Source organism: Lupinus angustifolius, chromosome LG16, assembly GCF_001865875.1.
Source record: "Lupinus angustifolius cultivar Tanjil chromosome LG16, LupAngTanjil_v1.0, whole genome shotgun sequence".
Classification (NCBI taxonomy): Eukaryota; Viridiplantae; Streptophyta; class Magnoliopsida; order Fabales; family Fabaceae; genus Lupinus; species Lupinus angustifolius.
Window position 1 is genome coordinate 9,216,290 of NC_032024.1, and position 12,910 is coordinate 9,229,199.

The 12,910-nt window shown below is 28.4% G+C and overlaps 1 pseudogene; it reads left to right on the top strand.

The window, feature by feature from the left end:
* LOC109329525 lies at positions 10,969 to 12,705 on the top strand (annotated as a pseudogene).

Genomic DNA, 12,910 nt, shown 5'->3' on the forward strand with positions numbered 1-12,910 from the left:
CCTACCTCTCCTAATATATTGAGAGCTACCTCCCAACTTTATTAATATTACCTTATTAATTAATCACTTGAATCTGACATGAATATTAAACTAAACAACAACATAAATAAAAAATTAAAATAACATAAGCCTACTCACAAATAAAAAGTAATTTTTTTTAGAAATTAGATTATACTTTATGTACCACAAAATAATATTTTCCAATTGAAATAAAATAATATAACTTATATGCTACATATAATGAATAATGCTATATTAGACAGGATAATGCTTTCCGTGTAATGAATTACGCTAGATTAGGCTAATTAACCAAATAGGTTATGCAATAGACCAAAGATGGAACACACTTAAATTTGGTTGTAGAGTACTTATGCTAAGTATAGAGTTTATATAATTTAAAATTAAATAGGTTGTAGAATACTTTAAAATCAATTCAAACCTAAAGTTTATCTAAAGTGGCACAAGTATTGTTTTGTCTCTTATTACTATAGAACACAATCCACTATGTTATTTGTTATAATTTAAAACTCGAATACAATAACTCAAAATCAATAAACACATGCATAGACTCTCATGTTTTGTGGAAAATTAAAAGGCCTAATTTTTTTAAAAAAAAAGCACAAACGACAAAAAATGATATACTCATATATAATGAATATTCAAAGACTCACATATCATAGTCTCATAAAAAATATAGGCATGATTTACTTAACTAATGATCATTTTTTTAAGAAAGAAAAGACAAATGAATTTCAAGATGAATAAAAAAGAGAGAGACGAGTTTGAATGCTTACCAGGAAAAGAAAATAAAAAAATCACTTTTAAAAAAGATGCGTTAATGTACACATGTAAACATACAATGTTTAGGATTTCAAGATTCAAACCACTCTTTTACTTTAAAGGCCTAAGTAAAATATTATATACTTTTCACTAATATGATATAGACAATTTTATTTTATAATTTTTGTAAATAAATAAGACATGTTATTACAAATATAAACTTTTGAATGAAATCCAAGTTTCAATCAAATTGGATTTTGGTAATGGTAATAGTCACAACCCCTTCAATTCTTATTAAAAAAAGATAGTAGATTTAGTTATTTTCCCAATGCTATGATGAAGGTATGTTGACCTGCAAGAAAACCAAAAAATAAGTATATGTTATTTAGATATATGGTGAAATGAATATTATCTAAATAAAGTAATGTATAAAGAAAAGATATGCAAGATATGGAAGGTTGAGTGTGTAAGAAGGTACAGTAACATCTCTATTGTTAAAGTGATGCTGGCAAAAAATAGTGAACATTCATATAAAAAAATAAGAAAGGATTTGGTGGCACAATCATTGAACATCTGTTTAAAATGTAGCATAGAAATAATATACCATAAATGCTAAAATATCCTCTTAAATAACATTTGTCAAGTTATGTGAGTGTCTAATATATAAATGGTATATCAGACTATTCATTTTGTAGTACTCTATAGATCACTTAAGGAAATTTTGCCATACACTACTTTATACCTCGTTGGTGTCCTAGATTTCTTCATCTCCATCAATATTTGATTTAACTTCTCCTGCAAGTAGAATGCGCGAGTTCATTTCAAAGTCTATTAACTTGTAGAGTCAAACAATAATTCAAAGTTAAGTCCCTAGCTATAAAGCACCAATCACTTAATACCCCTCTCCTTCAAATAAGAAAAATCGAAAGATATCCTACATGCAAATTTATGTATTCCTTTTTCTTCATTTTCAACTCATATATTTGTTGAGTCCTTTACTTGCTATGGCAAAATTCATATTCACATTTGGAAGAGTCAAAGTTCATCCAATTTGAAGTTGGTGTTTTGCAACAACACCTTGCAACAACTAAGTAAAGTAGATCTACTTTCTAACCTAGTTACCATTAACCATTCTTTGAAATTCACTTTGCTCTTGTTGTAGCTTCTCAGTTTTGAACTTGAGAGCTGCAATATTCAAAGCTTCCTAGAAAAATAATAACTATCACAAGAATGAAATTCTCATAAAAAATTAAATTAAATATAATAGCATAACTTTGTAACAAAAGAAGTTGTGTACTTGCAACAAAAATAGCTAAAATTTGTTCTTTTCCTTTGCATAAGATAAAATAATGCTTTAAGTTTCTCAAATACATATTCTGAAGCATGTTCTCACCATTCTAGTAATGGTTACTATATCGTTGTCTTTGACATGCAATTGTCTTTCAAGCCTCTCAACCTTAGCCTCCAATCTTGATATGTTGGATAATAGTCTATGACATTAAAAGAAGAAACACTATCATTTGTCATATACTAATGTTATCTTAGACAATCCAAATAACGAAAATGGAACCTAACATCATTCTGTTCCATTTGTTTTTTTATGTAAGAATTACCTCTGTCTTTGTTCATGAGAAGATTCTCTAAATTCAAAATCTTGTTGTCTCTGTTGAATCAAGAAGTATATGCCATTGCAAGTTCCCTTAATTGCAAGAAGTATATGCCAAAAGTTTCCTTAATTACAAGATGGCTGAAAACAAAAAGAAATCCACGAAAGTTAGTTTAAAAGTATTAATAAAGTGGAATATTCGATAATTTAACAGATAAAAGATTTATATTCAATATCATACTTATGACATGGATGTTTTTGCAAATATCATGCTCCATTATTAATGTGAGAAGTGCATAGCTGGGTATGGATGAAAGATTCACTTATGTGAGTATTAGATAAATATTTTATGGCCTTCCCTTGAGTATTTCTCATGCCTTCAAGCCATCTGGAGGGACAAAGTTTCTCAAATCAAAAGATTCAATAAAAAGGAAAAGTAGATAGAAGAAAAATCATATGGCAAACAAATAGAAAAATAATTATGTCACTTTATGGCTTAAGCCCTCATCCCTCATCACATGAACTTATACCATACAATCCTTGAACTTATACCGATCCTACATCCCTCATCACATGCATGTAATAAAATATATATTTTCATTCATTATCTTAATAGGGATGAATTTAGTAAACACTGTAGAGAAACGTTAAACACAAATAAAACTTAAACCACAATCATTCAGACATTTCATCAAACACCTTATGATTATTAATATAAAAATGACAAAATGTGAAAATACCTTTGGGTAACATTTGCCCCAATTAGAACAATGAATAAACTTGACTGGTCACAACAATGCTTCTTACGTCCACAGAGAAAGTAACACAGTTGAAGGAAAATCACATACAACAAAATCCTGAGATTAACGCAACATTTATTAAGAAAACATAGAAATCTGAAAATTTTGATATTAAAAAATGGGATAGTCATACACAGCGAACATAGCAAGTGAAAATACATACTTTCTTTCAAAACATAAAGTAGAAGATGGAGAAAGAAGAAAAAGATATGTTTCAGTAATAGAGGATATGAAAAAATGGGATAGTGATACACATTGAGAATACATTAGGCAAATGAAAATGCATACTTTCTTTCAAAATATAAAGAAGATGAAGAAAGAAGAAAAAAATATACTTCGGTGATAGAGGATATGAAAAAATGGGATAATCATACACAAAAAAATGCATACTTTCTTTCAAAATATAAAGAAGAAGATGAAGAAAGAAGAAAAATATAGGTTTCAGTAATAAAAGAGAGAGATGAGTTTTTTTGGTAGAAAAAGAGATGAGTTCTACATGATTAGTAGAAAGATGTAGCCGAAGAAAGAAAGTGGACTATTTACACGTGTGAATATAATATTTAGGGTTTCAAAATTCAAAATTCAAACCATCTTGTTTCCACTTTTCCACGAAACAATGTGCACTCAGTGATTGCTTTTGTTTGTTTCTAGAAAATATATGCACTCATCAATTGCTTTTTGTTATTTTTAATGAAAAAAATTTTGGAATGACAAATTTAACTCTTGAAAATGCTAGGTGTCAACCATAAGAGATATCCATTTTCGTAATACCACCAGCCTTTTCTATTCTTATATAGATAGTAGGTTCATTTTTATTTTTCTTTCGTTTTTATATTTATTTGTCTTATTTGTGCCGACACTATTGGTTTAGGTAATTTTAGTAAAATGAAAGTAATTGGTACGTTTTATATCTTATGATTACTAAATGATGATGGTATACATTAATCTAAATCACATCAGTGTTTGTTTTAATAAAAGATTTAAAACTATCATTTAACAATACAAATCTAATTAAGAGGAATTTGTTTTAAATGTAATAATAATTAGAGATTGTTTTAAAAATGTTTCATCGATAACTTCAAATATTTCAATTAATATTTCAAAAAAAAACTATTTGAGATTAGATGTGATACGGACATTAGCTTTGCTGCTTCATCTATCTCACAAACAATTCAAATTCAATTATTTCAAAAACTTATTTGAGATTATATGTGGTGGGGACAATAGCTTTGTTGCTTCCTTCATCTCACAAACAATTCAAATTCAATTATTTCAAAAATTTATTTGAGATTAGATGTGGTGTAGATATTAACTTTGCTGCTCCATCTATCTCAGAAACAATTCAAATTCTATTCTTTCAAAAACTTATTTGAGATACGGTGCGGACATTAGCTTTGCTGCTTCATCTATCTCACAAACAATTCAAATTCAATTATTTCAAAAACTTATTTGAGATTAGATGCAGTGCGGACATTAGCTTTGCTGCTTCATCTATCACACAAACAATTCAAAATCAATTATTTCAAAAAACTTATTTGAGATTATATGCGGTGCAGACATTAACTATGTTGCTTCATCTATCTCCCAAACAATTCAAATTTAATTATTTCAAAAATCTATTTAAGATTCAGTGGGGTGCGGACATTAGATTTTGTTGTTTCACCTATCTTGAGCACAATAAAATTCAAATTATATTTCAACAAAACCAAACAAACTAATCAACAAATTTTTGAGCCAGAAATAAATAGTCTTGATATCTCTATAGCAACTAGGTATACGTAGAAGGAAGATGAACTTTTGTGAGACACAAATATAAAAAATAAATATATTTTGTTCCACTAATTAAATTAAATGTTTAAATAAATTTGTTTAAGTGTATAAAAGTTCATGTTGTTAGCAATGGTACCATTTTAATATGGACGGACGGGGTACTAACACCTCCCCCGATCCGTAATCGACTCCCGAACTCAAAATCTCTGTTTAAAGACCATTATTATCCAAATTGGGCATAATAGAGAGATTTCTACGTTTTAACCGCAAAAAACGTAGTGGCAACTCTAAATCAATCGGGAGAGGTAGAAATCGAGATTGCCTTTTCCTAAGTCGCAGAGCCGGTCTTCCAACCAAAAATCGGGTGTTTAAAAATTTAGAAATTTGTTTGAATTGGAGTGTAATTAATAGACGAAGAGTTAACATTGATTACTTACCCCCTTTCCAATTCGATAGATAGGAAAAGTAGTACAAGTGACCGTGATCAGTTCTCGGCTCAAGGCAAGGACAAATATGCAATACGAGTTGTAACCTCGCTATTGAATCCCAAAATTAAAATTAAAATATTTTTACTTTTAAAATAACTTAAAAACTTTTAATGAGAGAATTAATAAGTGAAGAGTCGGCATTGGTTGTTAACCATCTTCTTACTTCAATAAATAGCAGAATATGTACAAGTGATTACAACTGATTCTCGGTTGGAAGCAAGAAGCAAATGTGACACTAACCATACATCACTATTAAATTCTTAAATAATTGACTCAAAAATTATTTTTAATAATCATTAAATTAATGAGCAAAGATCTTTCATTTTAAATGTGTTGTCAAAAATTTGTTTTTTTCTTCTCTAATTTACATAATTAATTGTGATTGAGTAATTTCTAATGCACATACCAAAACAATAAACGAATAAAGAATAAAACTATGAATAAAGAATAAAAAGAGTTGAAAGGAAATTAAAGAGGGGTTTGGGCCCAATAGAAAATTAAAAGTGAAGGCTCAGGAACATTATAATGAAATAATAGCAGAACTCTAAAGATGGTTTGAAATGGGAATATGATTATGATTTTTGGAGAAATTAGGGTAAAGAGTTTCTCTCCTCTTGAGCTGCCAACACCACTCTTTCATGGAGGAAGGTTAATCTGGCGGAGGGATGGTGCGGCTCAGGCGACGACAATGGTGGAAGGACCTATACAACTCATGAAAGGGGCACTAGAGTCCCAAACTCGGGACAACTCGCACATGGACGCGGTTTGGCGACAGCGGTGATGCCATTCATGACTCCGGCGGTGGGAGAAGAAGCACGTCCTCCTCTGGACACGGCTAGACAGGGAGGAGCAACGCCTTCCATGGCTCCAATAGCAAGGGAAGAGAGGATATGGCGGCTCATGGGTTCCGTGTATGTCTCCCACGAAGCCTAAGGCCTCTTCTGACAGTGGGTTCCCAGCCAAGGCAGGTTGCATTGGCCTATTAATGGTGGCTGACAATGTCGTCGATCCTCTTATTATTTTTTTTAGCATATGAATGTATTGTCAAATTATCCAAGTATTACCCCTGATTGACTATGAATACTTGCATATGGTGAGCCTGTTTAGGGATTATGAGATGATTTTTATTCCATTAATTGATTGAGATTATGAAACGGTTTTATTTAGCCATTGCAAGAGACACTTATGAATTTATAGAATTGGATAGACATGACTTTGGTAAACAATGATCATAGATTTATTTGTGTTTGAGACTCTTTGTAATTAAATGAGTAACCCTGTTATAAATAATGTGATTTTAAATTGAATATCTTTATAATGATCTAGATGATGCTATGTGAGAATTCTTGTGAATGCAGTGAGAAATAATACTAACCTGGTCTGTTTGATATGAACCTATTTATCACTACTTTTCTCTTGACGTTTTCTGTATTTTGCAACGTTCTCTCTTTTTCTTCTCAGCCTTTGTGTTTAGTCCCTTTCAGTATATTCCCTTACTTTTTTCTCTCTTAGTTAGTGTTGTCTTTTTTTGCTCTCTCCCCCTTTATTGAAACCTGATTGACCTACTTAAAGGATTGAACTAGAAACTTTCCCCCCTAAAAACTGGATAACTACCCCCACTCTCACATAATGGTTCCACAACTTCAGAAAGCACTTTCAGACTAGTTTGTTATTTCATTTTTATTATATATTTTTATTTCCTATTTTCGAATTAAATATTTATATATATATATATATATATATAAATATATATATACTGATAGTTATGAGTTTTATCCACTATTATTGTATCATATATTATTCATATTTAATCATCATTATTTCTAAAAAAATCAAATGAATAATTGATAATATAGTAACTATGTATAAAATTTTACACTAATAATGTATAAATATTACACTCTTAAATTAACATAAACTATTGATTAAGAATGACAAAATAGCATCATCATATTGAACCATATATTTATCAAAATGATTGGATGAAAATAAAACAAAAACAATAATAATCATAAAAATTTAAATTAAATTTTATGTGTAATATATATTTACTCTCACTATAAAGCTTGGTAAATAGTGAATAAATCATTCACTTTCATTTGTATTATTTGTTTTTGAAAGAAAACATCAATATTAAATAATATAATAATAATATATATAAAACATATGCACTATTAATATATAGGGAACACATTTGTTGTCATATAAGTTATATTATTGCATGTAAAATCAACCTATGATTGGTTGAAAAAATATTCTAAAGTTAAAAATTAGTAATTAATTATTCTTATGACAAATAATAATTGATGATACATAAATTTATATAATTTGTATATAAATTTTATACAATATCATTGCATTATCCATAATTTATGTTTAATTATGACTATCTTTTCAAAAAATAATATAAATGAATGGTAAATAATGAGTATAAATTTTTGCATATATTTTATATACATATTATTTTGCATGGAATTTCAATATTACACGTCATCACACACGGCAAATGGTGTATAAATTCGAGAGAAAAATATATATATACTGATAGTTATGAGTTTTATCCACTATTATTGTATCATATATTATTCATATTTAATCATCATTATTTCTAAAAAAATCAAATGAATAATTGATAATATAGTAACTATGTATAAAATTTTACACTAATAATGTATAAATATTACACTCTTAAATTAACATAAACTATTGATTAAGAATGACAAAATAGCATCATCATATTGAACCATATATTTATCAAAATGATTGGATGAAAATAAAACAAAAACAATAATAATCATAAAAATTTAAATTAAATTTTATGTGTAATATATATTTACTCTCACTATAAAGCTTGGTAAATAGTGAATAAATCATTCACTTTCATTTGTATTATTTGTTTTTGAAAGAAAACATCAATATTAAATAATATAATAATAATATATATAAAACATATGCACTATTAATATATAGGGAACACATTTGTTGTCATATAAGTTATATTATTGCATGTAAAATCAACCTATGATTGGTTGAAAAAATATTCTAAAGTTAAAAATTAGTAATTAATTATTCTTATGACAAATAATAATTGATGATACATAAATTTATATAATTTGTATATAAATTTTATACAATATCATTGCATTATCCATAATTTATGTTTAATTATGACTATCTTTTCAAAAAATAATATAAATGAATGGTAAATAATGAGTATAAATTTTTGCATATATTTTATATACATATTATTTTGCATGGAATTTCAATATTACACGTCATCACACACGGCAAATGGTGTATAAATTCGAGAGAAAAATATATATATACTGATAGTTATGAGTTTTATCCACTATTATTGTATCATATATTATTCATATTTAATCATCATTATTTCTAAAAAAATCAAATGAATAATTGATAATATAGTAACTATGTATAAAATTTTACACTAATAATGTATAAATATTACACTCTTAAATTAACATAAACTATTGATTAAGAATGACAAAATAGCATCATCATATTGAACCATATATTTATCAAAATGATTGGATGAAAATAAAACAAAAACAATAATAATCATAAAAATTTAAATTAAATTTTATGTGTAATATATATTTACTCTCACTATAAAGCTTGGTAAATAGTGAATAAATCATTCACTTTCATTTGTATTATTTGTTTTTGAAAGAAAACATCAATATTAAATAATATAATAATAATATATATAAAACATATGCACTATTAATATATAGGGAACACATTTGTTGTCATATAAGTTATATTATTGCATGTAAAATCAACCTATGATTGGTTGAAAAAATATTCTAAAGTTAAAAATTAGTAATTAATTATTCTTATGACAAATAATAATTGATGATACATAAATTTATATAATTTGTATATAAATTTTATACAATATCATTGCATTATCCATAATTTATGTTTAATTATGACTATCTTTTCAAAAAATAATATAAATGAATGGTAAATAATGAGTATAAATTTTTGCATATATTTTATATACATATTATTTTGCATGGAATTTCAATATTACACGTCATCACACACGGCAAATGGTGTATAAATTCGAGAGAAAAATATATATATACTGATAGTTATGAGTTTTATCCACTATTATTGTATCATATATTATTCATATTTAATCATCATTATTTCTAAAAAAATCAAATGAATAATTGATAATATAGTAACTATGTATAAAATTTTACACTAATAATGTATAAATATTACACTCTTAAATTAACATAAACTATTGATTAAGAATGACAAAATAGCATCATCATATTGAACCATATATTTATCAAAATGATTGGATGAAAATAAAACAAAAACAATAATAATCATAAAAATTTAAATTAAATTTTATGTGTAATATATATTTACTCTCACTATAAAGCTTGGTAAATAGTGAATAAATCATTCACTTTCATTTGTATTATTTGTTTTTGAAAGAAAACATCAATATTAAATAATATAATAATAATATATATAAAACATATGCACTATTAATATATAGGGAACACATTTGTTGTCATATAAGTTATATTATTGCATGTAAAATCAACCTATGATTGGTTGAAAAAATATTCTAAAGTTAAAAATTAGTAATTAATTATTCTTATGACAAATAATAATTGATGATACATAAATTTATATAATTTGTATATAAATTTTATACAATATCATTGCATTATCCATAATTTATGTTTAATTATGACTATCTTTTCAAAAAATAATATAAATGAATGGTAAATAATGAGTATAAATTTTTGCATATATTTTATATACATATTATTTTGCATGGAATTTCAATATTACACGTCATCACACACGGCAAATGGTGTATAAATTCGAGAGAAAAATATATATATACTGATAGTTATGAGTTTTATCCACTATTATTGTATCATATATTATTCATATTTAATCATCATTATTTCTAAAATCAAATGAATAATTGATAATATAGTAACTATGTATAAAATTTTACACTAATAATGTATAAATATTACACTCTTAAATTAACATAAACTATTGATTAAGAATGACAAAATAGCATCATCATATTGAACCATATATTTATCAAAATGATTGGATGAAAATAAAACAAAAACAATAATAATCATAAAAATTTAAATTAAATTTTATGTGTAATATATATTTACTCTCACTATAAAGCTTGGTAAATAGTGAATAAATCAATCACTTTCATTTGTATTATTTGTTTTTGAAAGAAAACATCAATATTAAATAATATAATAATAATATATATAAAACATATGCACTATTAATATATAGGGAACACATTTGTTGTCATATAAGTTATATTATTGCATGTAAAATCAACTTATGATTGGTTGAAAAAATATTCTAAAGTTAAAAATTAGTAATTAATTATTCTTATGACAAATAATAATTGATGATACATAAGTTGATATAATTTGTGACTCAAGAGATATATACCTAAATACATATACTTTTAATTGACATCATTTAGGTACACCTACGTTATAACATTCCAAAATGTCCTACATATGATGAGTTCACGAAATGCGTCACCATCTCAATTCTCAACAGCCAAAACTTTTAAGTCTTTGGAAAAGGAATATGAAACATTTCTGGATTCCTGACAGAGACTATGACATGTGACATTTAAAATTATTCAATGATATAGATTTTAAATAATTTTGAATTAAATTATTTTTAAGTCACATTTCAGCATTGGATTGTCCAATATTAGAGAGGATTCCAATCCATAAACAAGTACCTCGTTCCAAGGTTTATATAAACAACACAAACCAAAGTACCAAACACCATTCTCACTATTCGCAAAAAATATCCATCAGAACAGTAAACTCTTCTTCTCACTCATTTATCCAAATAACGTAATATTATTACGTACCCAAAAAATGAGTTCTTCTTTTTCTATTGCAGTCACTATCCTCTCAAAACGCACCATTTTCCCTAACCAAAAATCCACACTCTCAGATTTAAAGCTTTCAATCTCAGACCTCAACATGATTTGTTGTCACTACATCCAAAAGGGTTGTCTCTTCAAAAAACCTTCATTTCCCTCTCACATTCTCATTCGTCTCCTCACGAACTCACTCTCACGCACCCTTTCTATCTTTCCCCCACTCGCTGGCCGTTTTGTAACTGATTCCGACGGTTACATTTTCATTACTTCGAACGACGCCGGTGTTGATTTCATTCACGCCACCGCCACCGAACTTAGCGTCGCTGATCTATTGTCTGCGATTGATGTGCCTCATTACTTCAAGGAGCTTTTTCCTTACCATTGGAAAATTAGCTACGACGCGCATTTCTCTTCGATCATGGCTGTTCAGGTTACTGAACTCGCCGACGGTGTATTCATCGGTTGTGCCGTCAGCCATGCCGCCGTTGATGGAACTTCGTTGTGGAATTTTTTAACACCTTTTCTGAAGTTACTAGAGGAGTTATTAATGTTTCGAGAGTACCAGATTTTCGCCGGGAAAATATTCTAGTCTCGAACGCTGTTCTTCAGTTGCCGGAGGATGAAATCAAGGTTACGTTCAACTATGAAGAACCGTTACGTGAGAGAATTTTCAGCTTCAGCTATGATTCAATTCAAAAACTGAAAGCCAGAGTGAACCAACGGTTACTTACGGAGAACGACAACGGTCACTGTTTTTTTGAGATTTTGTCGTTTCAGTCTCTGTGTGCATTGGTATGGCGTGCAGTTACACGTGCGAGGAAGCTTCCAGAAACAAAAACGACGACGTTTCGAATGGCAGTGAACATTCGCAATAGAATAGAGCCAAAGTTAAGTGACTCATATTTCGGGAACGCAATTCAAGGCATTGCAACACGTGCTGTAGCTGGTGACATGTTATTGAAAGATATGCGTTGGTGTGCGGAGCAGCTGAACAATAACGTGAAGGCGCACGATAGCACTATGGTACGACGAGAACTAGAGGATTGGGAGCGTGATCCAAAGTGCTTTGCCCTTAGGAACAGAGATGGTGCAACAATTCAAATGGGGAGTTTGCCGAGATTTTCGATGTACGAAAATGATTTCGGCTGGGGAAAGCCTGTGGCGGTGAGGAGCGGCGGAGGAAATAAGTTTGATGGGAAGATGTCGGCGTTTACCGGGAGGGAAGGCAGTGGGGCAGTTGATTTGGAAGTGATTTTGGCACCGGAAACTATGGTGGGGATTGAGAACGATCCTGAGTTTATGTTTTACGTTTCTAGTTGATTGATTATTGAGTAAGAGCATTTGTGGGAAAATTTACTTTGTTGGTGCACCTTGACCGAAAAATTACGGTCTTGGTGCACCTTTTGAAAATATTACCAATGTAGTGTAGTTTTAGGGTAAATCGGCAACCCCATTGCCGATTTACAAAAAATTAATATTTTTTTAACGTACTCCCCCCTAAATTGGCAATGGGGGGGGGGGGGGT